Consider the following 13656-nt stretch of genomic DNA (forward strand, 5'->3'; position numbering starts at 1 on the left):
AGATTTGGGACAGATGCATTATTTTTTGGGGTTGGAAGTTTGGCAGCAGAAGGATGAGATCTTCCTAGGACAAGGGAGATATGCTACAGAAATCTTAAAGAGATTCAGAATGCAAGACTATAGAACTATGGCTACTCCAATGATCACCAACTGGAAGAAGATTGATGCATCAGAAGGTGAAGATGTTGATCCCACCTTGTACAGGCAGCTTATAGGGTCCCTGATGTATATGGTCAATACTAGGCCAGACATTTGTTATGCTATCAACACTCTCAGTCAGTTCATGGTAGAATCTGAGGATGCAATGGGCAGCAGCCAAATATGTTCTCAGGTATATACAAGGAACAATCGAGCATGGACTATTGTACACCAGAGGCAATGACATCAGGCTGAGTGGGTTCATTGACGCAGATTGGGTTGGAAATTCAATAGATCGGAAAAGTATAACTGAGTATTGTTTCAACATTGGATCAGGAATGACCTCCTGGTGCAGGAGGAAACAAAAATCCGTAGCTCTGAGCTCAGCTGAAGTAGAATATATGGCAGCTAGCATAGCTTCGTGCAAAGCCATAAGGCTTAGGAAATTGCTTGCGAATCTATTCAGGAGAAGGATGGAAGCGACTAGGATCATGTGTGATAATTAGAGTTGCATGAAGCTCTCTGAGAATTCAGCGTTTCATGATTGGTCGAAGCACATTGATATCAGGTGTCACTTTGTCAGAGACTGTGTCCAACGAAGGGCAATATAGTTGAGGTACACTCCTACAGGAGAACAGGTGGCAGACATCCTCACCAAGGCATTAGGAAGAACAAAGTTTGTTCATTTCAGGGAGAAGATGGGGATGGTAAAGAATCCATTTCAAAAACGGATAAGTATCAGAAGTTGCAGTGCAACAGTTAGCAGTGCCAATGCTATGGGCAGCATGATGCAACAGGTTGATAGGGAGCTGCAATACAGTAGTAGCAGTGGCAGTGGCAGTGTCATGGGCAGCAGTACAGGAAGTAGCAGTGCAGGGGATGTGAGGCAGCAAGTCAAGCATCAACATAGGTACCGATGCAAAAGATCAGAAGATCAATGTGTGATGTTTCTACAGTGAAACATTACCAGAGAACATTCCTCGCTAAGAGGGAGTGTTTATTTTTGGTAGCATCGGATGTGCTCTAGACTTGAAATTTGGAGGACAGGTTAAGGCACATGAGATCTCCAAGACCAGAAATCGTTTTGAGAAATTCCATCTAGATGAGGAGTTATTAAAATAATTAATATTTTTAATGGGTTCCTAAGTCTGTTTTAATTTTAGTCGTTGATTAAGGACTTAATCTTGGCCATTGATTCATTAACAAGAAAAGTATAAGAGAAGACTTGAGGGTGACGCAGTGATCGAGGAGGTGACGCAGGGGTAGTGGACGACAGTGTAGAAAGAGAGATGCAGTCCAGAGGAGAGATGCAAAACCTACGCAGGCTGACGCAAAGGGACGCGGAGCCACTCTGTGCCACGCAGGGTCAATCAGAGTGACGCAGAAGTTGGAGTAGGGTCTCCAAAGTGTCAGATGGTCTCAAAGGGAAAGTATTTGGTGTTTTCTTTCAGTTTCTCTGTAAAATGATTCCTTGTAAAAGAAATTGCTACTGAAGTTTAATAAAGCCCTCATTTGCTACAACGGTTTTGCCGCATTAGGTTTCTCCAGGGACAATTGTCCAAAAATAACTGTGTCGATGTGATTGATTCTTGTGCATGTATTTTTTCTCTGGGTAACTATGTGATAACTGCAGTTGAATTTATTTTAATATTTGCTTAAGGAATTTCGTAAAAACTTATTGAGAATAATAAGTAGGTGAAATAAATCAGATGCTACAGTGATAGAATTTCAGTTTAGAAACTTTCACACCTCCTAGTGAGATCACTTCATACCTTAACCCTAGAATACCTATTATAAGTGGTCTCTTTCCTACCAAGACTCCTTCCATTGGTGAAAGATATTAAAGAGCAAGGGGTTTTGGCTATGTTGATAGTGCGCCACTACACCATTGTTGCTTATACATCTAGTTTCTACCTTGTAGAGTTTCCCTCTCCAAGGCCAGGTAGCTTTTGTAGGCTCCAACCTCTATAATGAGTAGGCTCCAACCTTATTGAGGCTCTAACCTCAGTAGAGGCACCAACCTCCTTCTTCAACTTCGTTGTGGACCTCTCTTTCATCTCATTTTGAAATTGGATCCACTATCATCATATATCATTGAATTATGAGTAATGTCACAATTGCAATTTGTTGTCATCATCACAACCTATACCATCATCTCATATAGCCACTGCCACAATCACTGTCACAACAACCTGCAAATAATGATGTTGTCACAATCACTGTCACCGCAAATACTGTCGTTGCAAAAAGTACTTTCATGGCAACCTACAAACACTATTTCTACCACACTCATCATATCATTCACTGTCATACTTCTTCCTGTGCTCTACTCAAACAAGTTCATCAAATTGGTCACTCAAATCCCTTCTCGGGACTTGTTTTCACCATGTATCAAAAATCATCAAATCTTGGTCATAGGCACTCAAACATCCAAGATATTATAGCCATCAAAATACTGTCAAAAGAACATCATGCATGCACGGCTATGTCCGTCCTTGATTCCTAATCATCTAGCTTATTTCAGAATCAAATTTTGACTAATATTGAGTCCAAAAAGCCAAAATAACCACATACAACTATATAAAAGTTTAAATATTGTACAAAAAAGCAATTTCCATGGAGTCTTCAATAGTTTGTCAGATTTTGATGTTGGCCACCAGATAATGTTGACGATGCGTGTTAAATTTTAGGTATGTTCTATGCTTAGAGCAATTTATTTCAATTTTCAAAGTTAGCTCAATATCTTTTCCAGATCAGCAATCACATCAGCATTAAAGTAAACTGCAGATAGAACATAAACATAAATCGCAGAAGACAAGCCAAGACAAGAGGACACAAGATGTGGCGCTAGCCAGGGACAAACCCTAATGTAGGGAAACCCTTGATCAATTCTTCTTATATGTTCTTCAATAGTTCAGCAGAGAGAGAGAGAGAGATGGTACGTTTACAACAGAAGTCAACACTTTGACTTATCTAGATAAGAGCAAAGATCATCTCTAAGAAGATGATACATGAGATTAGTTGAAGACATGTTGCTTCAACCGATTCTCCAAGGTGACTCCTTCACCTATCGTTGTGCTGCATTTCATCATCATGTTGCACCTCACCGTGCTGAACCATGCTGCACCCATCATCACTATGCTGCATCTCATCATGCTTCATTAATCATGACTGTACCCATCATTGTACTGCATTATGTGCCATTACTGCAACATGTTGCCATACTGACCTATGTGTTGGCTGCATCTTGCTTGCTTGTTGTCCCTAGCATGCTTGTTATCCTTTGCATGCTTGCTGTTGCATGCTAGCTATCCCTTGCATGCTAGCTGTAACATTGCATGCTTGGTGTATTTGCTACTAAGTACCATACAACTATCCCAATGTTAGTTAGTTGTCCCTTGCATGCTGCTCTCCTTCGGAGATAGATGCTCTGGCTATTCCGACAGTTCCTGGTAGTTCCAGTTGTTCTCGACAGTTCCGGCAGTTCCGAAAGTTTCGGCTATTCCCAACAGTTCCCGCAATTCCAGCAATTCCGGCTGTTCCCGACAGTTCTAGCAATTCCGGCTGTTCCCCACAGTTCCGGCTTCTGCCGTCTATGGCAACTTTCCCGCCTGTTCCGGCAGTTCTCGACAATTTCGGCAATTTCGGCTATTCCCGCCTGTTCCGGCAGTTCTCGACAATTTCGGCAATTTCGGCTATTCCCGACAGTTCCGGCAGTTCCATCTTTTTCGGCAGTTCCGGCAATTCTGGCAGTTCCTAGCAGTTCCAGCAGTTCCGGTTTTTCGGATAGTTCCGGCAATTCTGGCTATTCCCGACAGTTCTAATAATTTCGACAGTTTTGGCAATTCCGGCGATTCCCGACAGTTCTGAAAGTTCTCTTCAGTTCCGGCAGTTGTCGGCAGTTCCGACAGTCCCGACAGTTCTGGCTATTCCCGGCAGTTCCAGATATTCCCGGCAGTTCTAGCAGTTCCCGCAATTCTATCTATTCCATCAATTTCGGCTATTCCCGACAGTTCCGGCTTTTCCCAGCAATTCCGGTTATTCCTAGCAATTCCAGCTTTTCTCAGCAGTTTCGGCTATTCCCGACAGTTCCAGCAGTTCCGGTTATTCCCGACAGTTACGGCTTCTGCCCTTTGGATTAGGGCAGCGTTATCCCATAGGATCTCTCCTCCTACTAAACCCCAAAGACAAGTAGAGAGGAAGAGATCCGTACTAAAACCCAAAGACAAGTAGAGAGGAAGAGATCCCAAGTGTGTTGAAAATGACTTGAAGGCCACCTCTATTTATACTAAAACGTTGACGACCAGCGGGGTTTATTTGGTTGTTGGCCGACTTTACGAATTGTCCCATAACACAAATAAATTCATATCTCCATGAATACTTATTGGAATTGGATGATCTTTAGATCAATCCTACACCTCTTGATGAGATGGATCCAAGAAAAATATTAGCTTACATTAATAAGATGACCCACATGGAGTTTGGCCCTAGTTGCCAACTTTAACACTCCCTCTCAACTAGGGAGAACTCCATCTGCTGAGCCATAAGTTAGACTGTACGATCTCTGCCATTAGTGCCCTGCACTGCTCTGCTCTACTGAGCTCTGCTTAGCTCTGCTCTAATGAACCATGAAGAAGAAGAATTGATCGAGAATGTCTAATACCATTCTCTACTGACCCGAAGGCAGTTTCATCTGAAGAAAGTGTGTCACATCACTCTTACTAGCCCGAAGTTAGTTTTATTGATCCCAGATCAATATCACAAGAGAGTGTCTCAAACCACTCATACTGATCCCAGATCAATGGAGGTCATCCTAGCATAGGGAGTACGGTAGATACATCGATGCGTCCATCGATAGTACTACTATGGTCCCTAACCCCATTTCCCTGCTCATTGATCAGATGAGAGGTACTTCCCATGAGTCCCAGACTACATGGGTAGGATGCCTCGACAGGAGAACTAATCATCTCGTCCACAGGAGAACAAATCATCCTGCCCCAAAGTCGCCATGGGAGAATTAATCATCCTGTTTCACAGCTACCATAGAAGAACTAATCATTCCGGCCCACAAGAGAACTAATCACCCTGTTTCACAGTTGCCATAGGAGAACTAATCATCCTGTTTCACAGTTGCCACACGAGAACTAATCATCCTGGCCCACAGGAGAACTAATCATCATGTTCCATAGTTGCCACGGGAGAACTAATCATTCCGGCCCACAGGAGAACTAATCATCCCATTCCACAGTTGCCAAAGGAGAATTAATCATCCCAGCTCACAGGAGAACTAATCATCCTATTCCACAGTTGCCACAGGGTATCGCAGGGGAAGGTTGAACCTGTCATCTTGTACATAGTGCACCACCAAGGGTGGGTGAGTCACCCTGTGGTCGTATGTTGCTCCAGTAAGTACCCCAAGTCCCCTAGAGCTCCCAGAGCTCAATGCATGCAACATGCAGGACCCTTATAAGAAGGTCCCTCAACGACTCCAAGTCGTTCGGGAAAGTCATAGATTTGACCTTTCCCCAGGGCTTTAACAAAATGTCTGTGACCTGCACATCAGTCTCAATGCGACGGAGCCTCCTCGCTCATCAACTTAACATATCCCAGATAAGGCACTATCTGATGTCTATCTGCAGGAGCAATCATCAAATATGGGATTCCTCAACAATCGAATTCCCCCCCGGTTGTCACAGAGAATCACAGTGGTATTCATCATGTGTACAAACAAATCACTAAATAGCTTCCGCGACCAGGCCGCTTCAGACGATATCATACTCGTAGCTATGTATTCTGTCTCGGTGGTGCTTATAGCACCGACTTCTACTTCCTGCTTATCCATGATATTGAAGCAGAATCCAAAGAGAACCAGCACTAAGAAGTGCTCTAGTGATCCTTCACACTGCCTGCCCAATCAACATTCGAATAACCATGCAGTTTCATATTTCTGGCAGTGTATCTCAATCCATGAGAGATTGTGCCCCGAAGATATCTCAAAAGATTATTGGCACCAATCCAGTGAGGCTCAACCAAATATGAGCTCACCATGCTAACTGCAAAACATATGTCCGGACAGAAGTTCATCGAGAACATCAATGCAAATGAGTTTATGAAACTCGGAGGCATTTCCCAAATCTGGTCCAGCATCACCACCATATAACTTTTGAAAGTTAAGATCCTCAAGGTAGTCACGGGCTTGCAGTTTACCATTCCATATCTGGAATACAACTCCCTCTTACTTCTGAAAGTGAGAGAGTCTGCACCTATCGGAGATAGGTCGTTCTCAGAAGGTGTCGGTATGAGAGGTCTATTATCCACAACCTTCAAACAATGGTTTGGATCGGCTTCCCTTTTAGTGAATCTCAGCTTCATCAGACAACTATCAATCCTCTCATATTAGGCCCGAGGTGTTTTGCTTCAAGCCATAGAGGGCTTTTTTTCACCTGTATACATGAGATTCCCAATCATGAATCTCAAACCCCTCGAGTTGTTCCAAATCTGTGGACTTGCTACATGAGGAGAATGGTCCCCTTGTAAGAGTTTCCTTCGGTACATCTCAGACATGTACTTTCATGCTCTTTTTGAATTCAAGCATCCCTGTCACCATCTGACTCACAGACCTCCCGTGTTATGTGTCAATGCACATGGTCCCCAGTGGACTTCCTACAACTTGATACAACCCTGAACTCAAAAACATCTTTCAAAATTCTATTTTTTAACACGTACCTTTCCATCGATGAATGCCACCCTGAAACCTTTGACTTCCATTGCCGAAATGTACACCAGGTTCTTCTTGCGATCAGGTACATAAAAGAGATTCTGTAAATGAATCGAGTTACCCTCACTCAATTCACGGGTAACATTCCCTACATCCTTTCCCGGATAGGTGGCATCAACTCCAAGTATAATCCCGCGGTTGTTTCCGTCTCTACCAAATTCGAGAGAGCACCCTTCTATCCGATGAGGTGCCCTGAAGCACTATGGTAAATAAGCCAGATTCCCAAAGAATCTGAAGGAGAGGGCCAATACAAGATAACGCTTCTTTATCTTATCAGAAACAACATTTGATTCTTCATACCTGGGGTTCCTTGCTTTCTCTAAACAGTCGGTTGTTTCATTGATGACCTGCATTACCTGTCACTCCTCTGATCATTGAAGATGTCCCTGGAATGATTGTTATCATCATCAAGTGATGTGTCCCTACCTTAGACACTCCTTCACATAATCGCCAAACATATTGCAACCAAGGCATTTGCCTTTCCTTCCACCCTTTGATCTGGACTTCCCAATGAAGTGATCTTTAGGTAGGCCATCAGAAACTTCCACTGCGCCATTTAGATAATATTCTCTACTTCGACTTCACCCTCGGTGAATTTGAAGAGGGATGAGGAATCCACTGATCCTTTTTTCCTTTCCGAACTGTCTTCGGTGATTGCTCTTTCACTCTTGCTTGGGCATTGTCTTCACCTCAGCTTTGATACCATGTTAAATTTTAGGTATGTTCTATGCTTAGAGCAATTTATTTCAATTTTCAAAGTTAGCTCAATATCTTTTCCAGATTAGCAATCACATCAGCATTAAAGTAAACTGCAGATAGAACATAAACATAAATCGCAGAAGACAAGCCAAGACAAGAGGACACAAGATGTGGCGCTAGCCAGGGACAAACCCCAATGTGGGGAAACCCTTGATCAATTCTTTTTACATGTTCTTCAATAGTTCAGCAGAGAGAGAGGGAGAGATAGTACGTTTACAACAGAAGTCAACACTTTGACTTATCTAGATAAGAGTAAAGATCATCTCTAAGAAGATGATAAATGAGATTAGTTGAAGACATGCTGCTTCAACTGATTCTCCAAGGTGACTCCACCTATCGTTGTGCTGCATTTCGTCATCATGCTACACCTCACCGTGCTGCACCATGTTGCACCCATCATCACTACGCTGCATCTCATCATGCTTCATTAATCATGACTGTACCCATCACTGTACTGCTGCCTGCATTATGTGCCATTGCTGCACCATGTTGCCACACTGATCTATGTGTTGGCTGCATCTTGCTTGCTTGTTGTCCCTAGCTTGCTTGTTGTACCTAGCATGCTTGTTGTCATTTGCATGCTTGTTGTTGCATGCTAGCTGTCCCTTGTATCCTAGCTGTAACATTGCATGCTTGGTGTATTTGCTGCTAAGTACCATACAATTTTCCCAATGTTAGTTAGTTGTCCCTTGCATGCTGCTCTCCTTCAGAGACAGATGCTCTGGTTGTTCCAGCAGTTATGGCTGTTCTCGGCAGTTCCCGTAATTCCAGCAATTCTGGTTGTTTTCGGCAGTTCCAGCAATTTCGGCAATTCTGACTGTTCCCGACAATTTCGGCTATTCCGACAACTTCAGCTGTTCCCGGCAGTTCTGGCTTTTGCCCTCTATGTCATCTTTCTTTGCCTGTTCCGGCAATTTCGGCAATTCCGGCTATTTCTGACAATTCCGGCAGTTCCACCTTTTCCGGTAGTTCCGACAATTCCGACAGTTCCCAGCAGTTTCGGCAGTTCCGGATTTTCCTGCAGTTCAGGCAGTTTTGGCAATTCTGGCTATTCTCGGCAGTTTTCACAGTTCCGGCTTTTCCCAGCAATTCCGGCTATTCCGAGCAGTTTCGACAATTCCGCCTATTCCCGACAGTTTCGGCAATTCCGGCTATTCCCGGTAGTTCTCGCAGTTCTAGGCAGTTCTGACAGTTCCCGGCAGTTCCAGCGGTTTTGGCAATTCCAACAGTTTCGGCTATTCCTGGCAGTTCCGACTTTTCCCGGCAGTTCCAATTATTCCTGGCAGTTCCGACTTTTCCCGGCAGTTCTGGCTATTCCCGGCAGTTCCGGTTATTCCCGACAGTTCTGGCTATTCCTAACAGTTCTGGCTTCTGCCCTCTGGATTAGGGCAACGTTATCCCTTAGGATCTCTCTTCCTACTAAAACCCAAAGACAAGTAGAGAGGAAGAGATCCCAAGTGTGTTGAAAATGACTTGAATGCCACCTCTATTTATACTAAAACATTGAGCACAAGTGGGGTTTATTTGCACTAAAACATTGAGCACAAGTGGGGTTTATTTGGTTGTTGGCCGACCTTGACGAATTGTCCCATAACACAAATAAATTCATATCTCCATGAATACTTATCAGAATCAGATGATCTTTAGATCAATCCTACACCTCTTGATGAGAGGGATCCAAGAAAAATATCAGCTTCCATTAATAAGATGACCCACATGGAGTTTGGCCCTAGTTGCCAATTTTAACAATGCGACAAAATGAAACCTATGGTGGTGAAAATAAAAGTAATTTCAAACCTAGTGTTTGGGCCTGATTCGAACCCTGACCTCGGTTGTGCAATACACAACGTTTACCAACTCTGTTACCTGGTGGTGCTTGTAATGACAATCCACTAACATTCTTCTATTGTAATAAAGTCATCCTCAAATGTGCCAAGGACATGGTCAATCCTTGTCAATTCAATGTGTTATTGTCTTATCACTCAAGCTCCGCAACTTTGCCAACTTGCTCCATAACGACCGGTTCTTCTACTCACGTGGCCAGATCATATTACAAGTTATTGTCGCCAATCTTTGCTATATGTTATCTTAACTCTTCCAAAACAAGCCCTGCCAAAATTTTGTCGAGGGTTTCGCCAAAACCGGACCTTTGCCACATATGTAACCACTGACTTAGTATTTGATGCAAGTGTAAAGCCGAAACTCGTCCAATCATGTTCTTGCTATATGCTAACCTCTATGACTATGCTTACTACATTTGCATGTCCTTTGTGTAATGCATCATTGGCTGCCTCAAATCAAGGTCGTGAACCAAACCGAGGCTTTGTATCAAATAGGACCACCAAAGAGCCTTAGAGCATAGCCAATGAGCCACACCACCAAATTTAGTCAGACTTCCACCAGTTATGATTCTACAACAACCATAACCATCGTTAAAATATTCCTCAACAAAATACTAGGAACCCTTAAGCAAGCTTTGACCCTTTGAGCTACAAGTAGTAACACAAAGAAAAATCAAGATAAAGTAAAAGGTGTACAAGAGGGGTGGAAAAAAAAGGGGGGGGTGTGGATAACTCATTCATCCACGATTGCTCCCTCCTCATATCTATACACATAAGATGTGTTTCCCCATCATGCTAATCTCTTTGACCATGGCACCTAGCCATGAAGTTTTCTCCCGTTTGTACCATCATTATTAGTCACTAACACTGATCAATTGAAGGGTGGACTAGGGAAATGTCACTTCCCCTTTGTTGAATTTGTAACTAGTGTAAGTCTTCATAATGTAATATAAATATATCATTGATGTATTTATTACATTTACATTTATTATATTTATCTTTGGTCAAAGCATGTTCTTCATGCTTATAGAGTCAGAAAGAAATTATTACGAGTCAAAAGAAAATTTGACTCATGTCGCATTTGACCATTTGTAAGAAAAAGGAATTTAACTTGTTGTTTGAGTCAAAGACCACCAAGTGAGCAAGTTGGCCCTTCTTGGAATATGTTGGGCCAGTCCTCCAACAAACACCCATTTGACCTCCTGGACAACTATATATAAAGGACAATTTGACCTACTTTGGAACACATTAAAAGCACAATACAAGAAGCATTTTTCTAAACAAGAAAAGGAGAAAAGAAGTTGATTTAAAGGAGAGAAGGGGCAAGTTTACAATGGAAAAATCTCACAAATGTGGAAGTATGAACTTTGTGAATGAGGATGAGATTCCTGTGGCAGCTGTAGACATAATTTCAGCGCCCTTGTTGCAAGAACAAAATTTTTGGAGGATGACAAGATTTGGACCAAGTTTGACCTGAGTTGACTTTAATTCTTGGAGGCAACTTGGAGGAGGGCTAGACTTGATGTTTTGGTCTTGGTCTTGGATATCTCATTGTCAACTTATAATTGCCAACTTCAAACTTCAAACTTCAATTGTATATTGTTTACAAAAAATACCATAATAAATATGAATGAGTCAACAATTATAAAAACTACTAGAAACTAGAAAAGACAAGTAAATCTATCATCTACATCTTCCTCTTGCACTACGAATAATGTCTAATTTCTGAGCAGGTCGTGGTGGTCTTCTAGGAGTCTCCTCCTACACAGCCCCACGACTAGAACCAGAAGGCACATGCCCTCCACGTGAGGATGTACATGGAGGCAACAACAGTAAAGGAGCAAGACTTGGAACTCGAGCACTGCTACTGAATGGTGGGGGTGGCATGGTTGTTGCTTCGTCTTCCTCTCTCACAAGTTCTACTTCCAGTTCTTCAAGATGTATACTGCCATCCTCCAAATTATCGTCCTCTGGGTGGTTGTCCCAAATTTTATATGTTGGATCCTTATAAGCCCAATCACAGTAATGACTCAACAACCTCAAGTTGTACTGCACATAAACCAAGTTTTCTACTCGGTTTTCATTGAGTTTGTTTCTTCTCACATTATGTACGAAGTTGTAAGTGCTCCAACACCTCTCTGCAGAAGAAGTATTTACAACCTGTGAGAGAACTTTTTTTTGCCAATTTTGGTAGAATTCCCATGCCGCCATATGCTTTCCATCATGTGAGAGCATCAAATCTGTCTCTATCTTCCATTGTATGCAAAGAACCAAACAAACCAGTGCAACTAAAGTATCTGCCTGATTCAAGATGCAGATTAGCACATTTCTCCCTGTCAGGTACAAACTTGTCTAATGCTTCCATATATACTGTAGCTACCTCTAGATCTATATGGGGTTTGACCCTAACCACAACCCCAAGTGCAAGTTGGCCCAACCAAGTTGGAGAGTATTATTTTGGTGTAAGGATATACGCCAAGGCATGTAGTTGAACATTAAGTTTATTCCACCATGTACACACACAATTGTGAATCAGTGTATACAAGTTAGGATCATCTTTCTTAACAATATCTTTTATTTTCCCCAACATGGTATCCATCTTGTCATACACCTCCCCAATCACTGGTTTATCTATATCTGCAAAACGAATCATGTGATAAATGGGCTTGGTGAATTCCAATAATTGCCTCACACGGGCCCAAAACTGACCATCAAGAGAGGTCTCCTCCACCTGTTCAAAACCTTTCCTATTAGCTGCATTTGTAGCCCTTTCCCTTAATACCTGCCAGTGTGGACTTGATACCATGCTAGCCAATGACTATATTGCCTTCAAAAGGCACCTGAAGGTGAGGTAATAGCTAGCAAATCTAGTCTTCGCAATCTTCAACAACTCCAATCTTAAGTGACTGCGGAAAAGCCCATGGGTATTGCTATGATTTGTAATAAATTTTATCATTTTTTTGCCTCTCTTGTACAAATCACCAATCCATTTATATTGTTGGTTTTTGTTCTTAATAATATCAAACATCAAAAGGTTCATTATGTGAACCAAACGCACAGACCAAAATACGTTGGGGTATTTATCCTCAATAATTGCTCCTGCTGCCTTACAATTAGTAGCATTATCAGTGATGACTTGGATGACATTGTATGGCCCAATACGTTCAATTCTTTCAAGTAATGATTCTACAATGTTGATGTTGGTCTTGAAGTTGTCTCAGTAATCATATGCTGAAAGAAAGATGGCATAACTAACAGACACAACAAGAACACTTATCAATGGCTTGCCTTTTACATTTGTCCATCCATCAGATACAATGGACACCCCATGCTCAGTCCATGAATTTATCATTCTACTCAAAGAACGTGATATTTTTGCTTTTTCATAATCAAGTCCAACGGTTCTAGCCTTGTCATACCCAGGGCTCTTGTATCCTTTAGGGGCATCATTTATGTCAGAAACCATTTCATGCCAATAAGGTGATCGAATAACATTGAATGGTATCCCACATGCATAGAGAAACTAGTAAACTTTTGAATCCACATCATTTCTACACCCTTCATTAAGGAAAGTTGATATGGTTCTATGACTTAAAGAGATGTTTGGTGACCCTGTGCCTCCATATCCATTGCCATAGGAGGATGTTGTAGGAGTTCTTTGTGCATGTGATTGTGAGCTTGGTACAAAGAAACCCTTTGATCTTTTAGATTTGTATTGGGCTTCCTCCTCTTCCCTTATGTATTTGGCTCTCTCTGCTGCTGACACACCTGTACTAGTTTTCATTCCCATTTTTTATCTCCATCCCATGGCCTTTTGCCGCAGAGGTGTTTTCTAGGACAGGTGTATGAACCTGTGTAATTATTGTTGCAATGGGGGCAATGAAATTTAGTGGTTCCACCCCCTTTCCCTATTTCAGGCCTAGTAACATATTTCCACAATGAGGTTACGTCTTGTTTAGTTTTTTGAGATGAATCATGTTCAATCTCCTCCAGCTCCTCCTCACCAAGGTACTCCTCTCCGAGGTTTTCATCAAATCCTCTATAACCCACTTCTTCATCCCCTTCTTCTTCATGTTCATCCCTCCTTTTTGTACTCCCCAACACCATAATAACCAAGAAAGGAACCAAGAAAAAGAAAAT

The sequence above is a fragment of the Pinus tabuliformis genome, chromosome 3_1, assembly GCF_031772625.1.
Source record: "Pinus tabuliformis cultivar Carrire ecotype Pingquan chromosome 3_1, CPIR1, whole genome shotgun sequence".
In the NCBI taxonomy this organism is placed as follows: Eukaryota; Viridiplantae; Streptophyta; class Pinopsida; order Pinales; family Pinaceae; genus Pinus; species Pinus tabuliformis.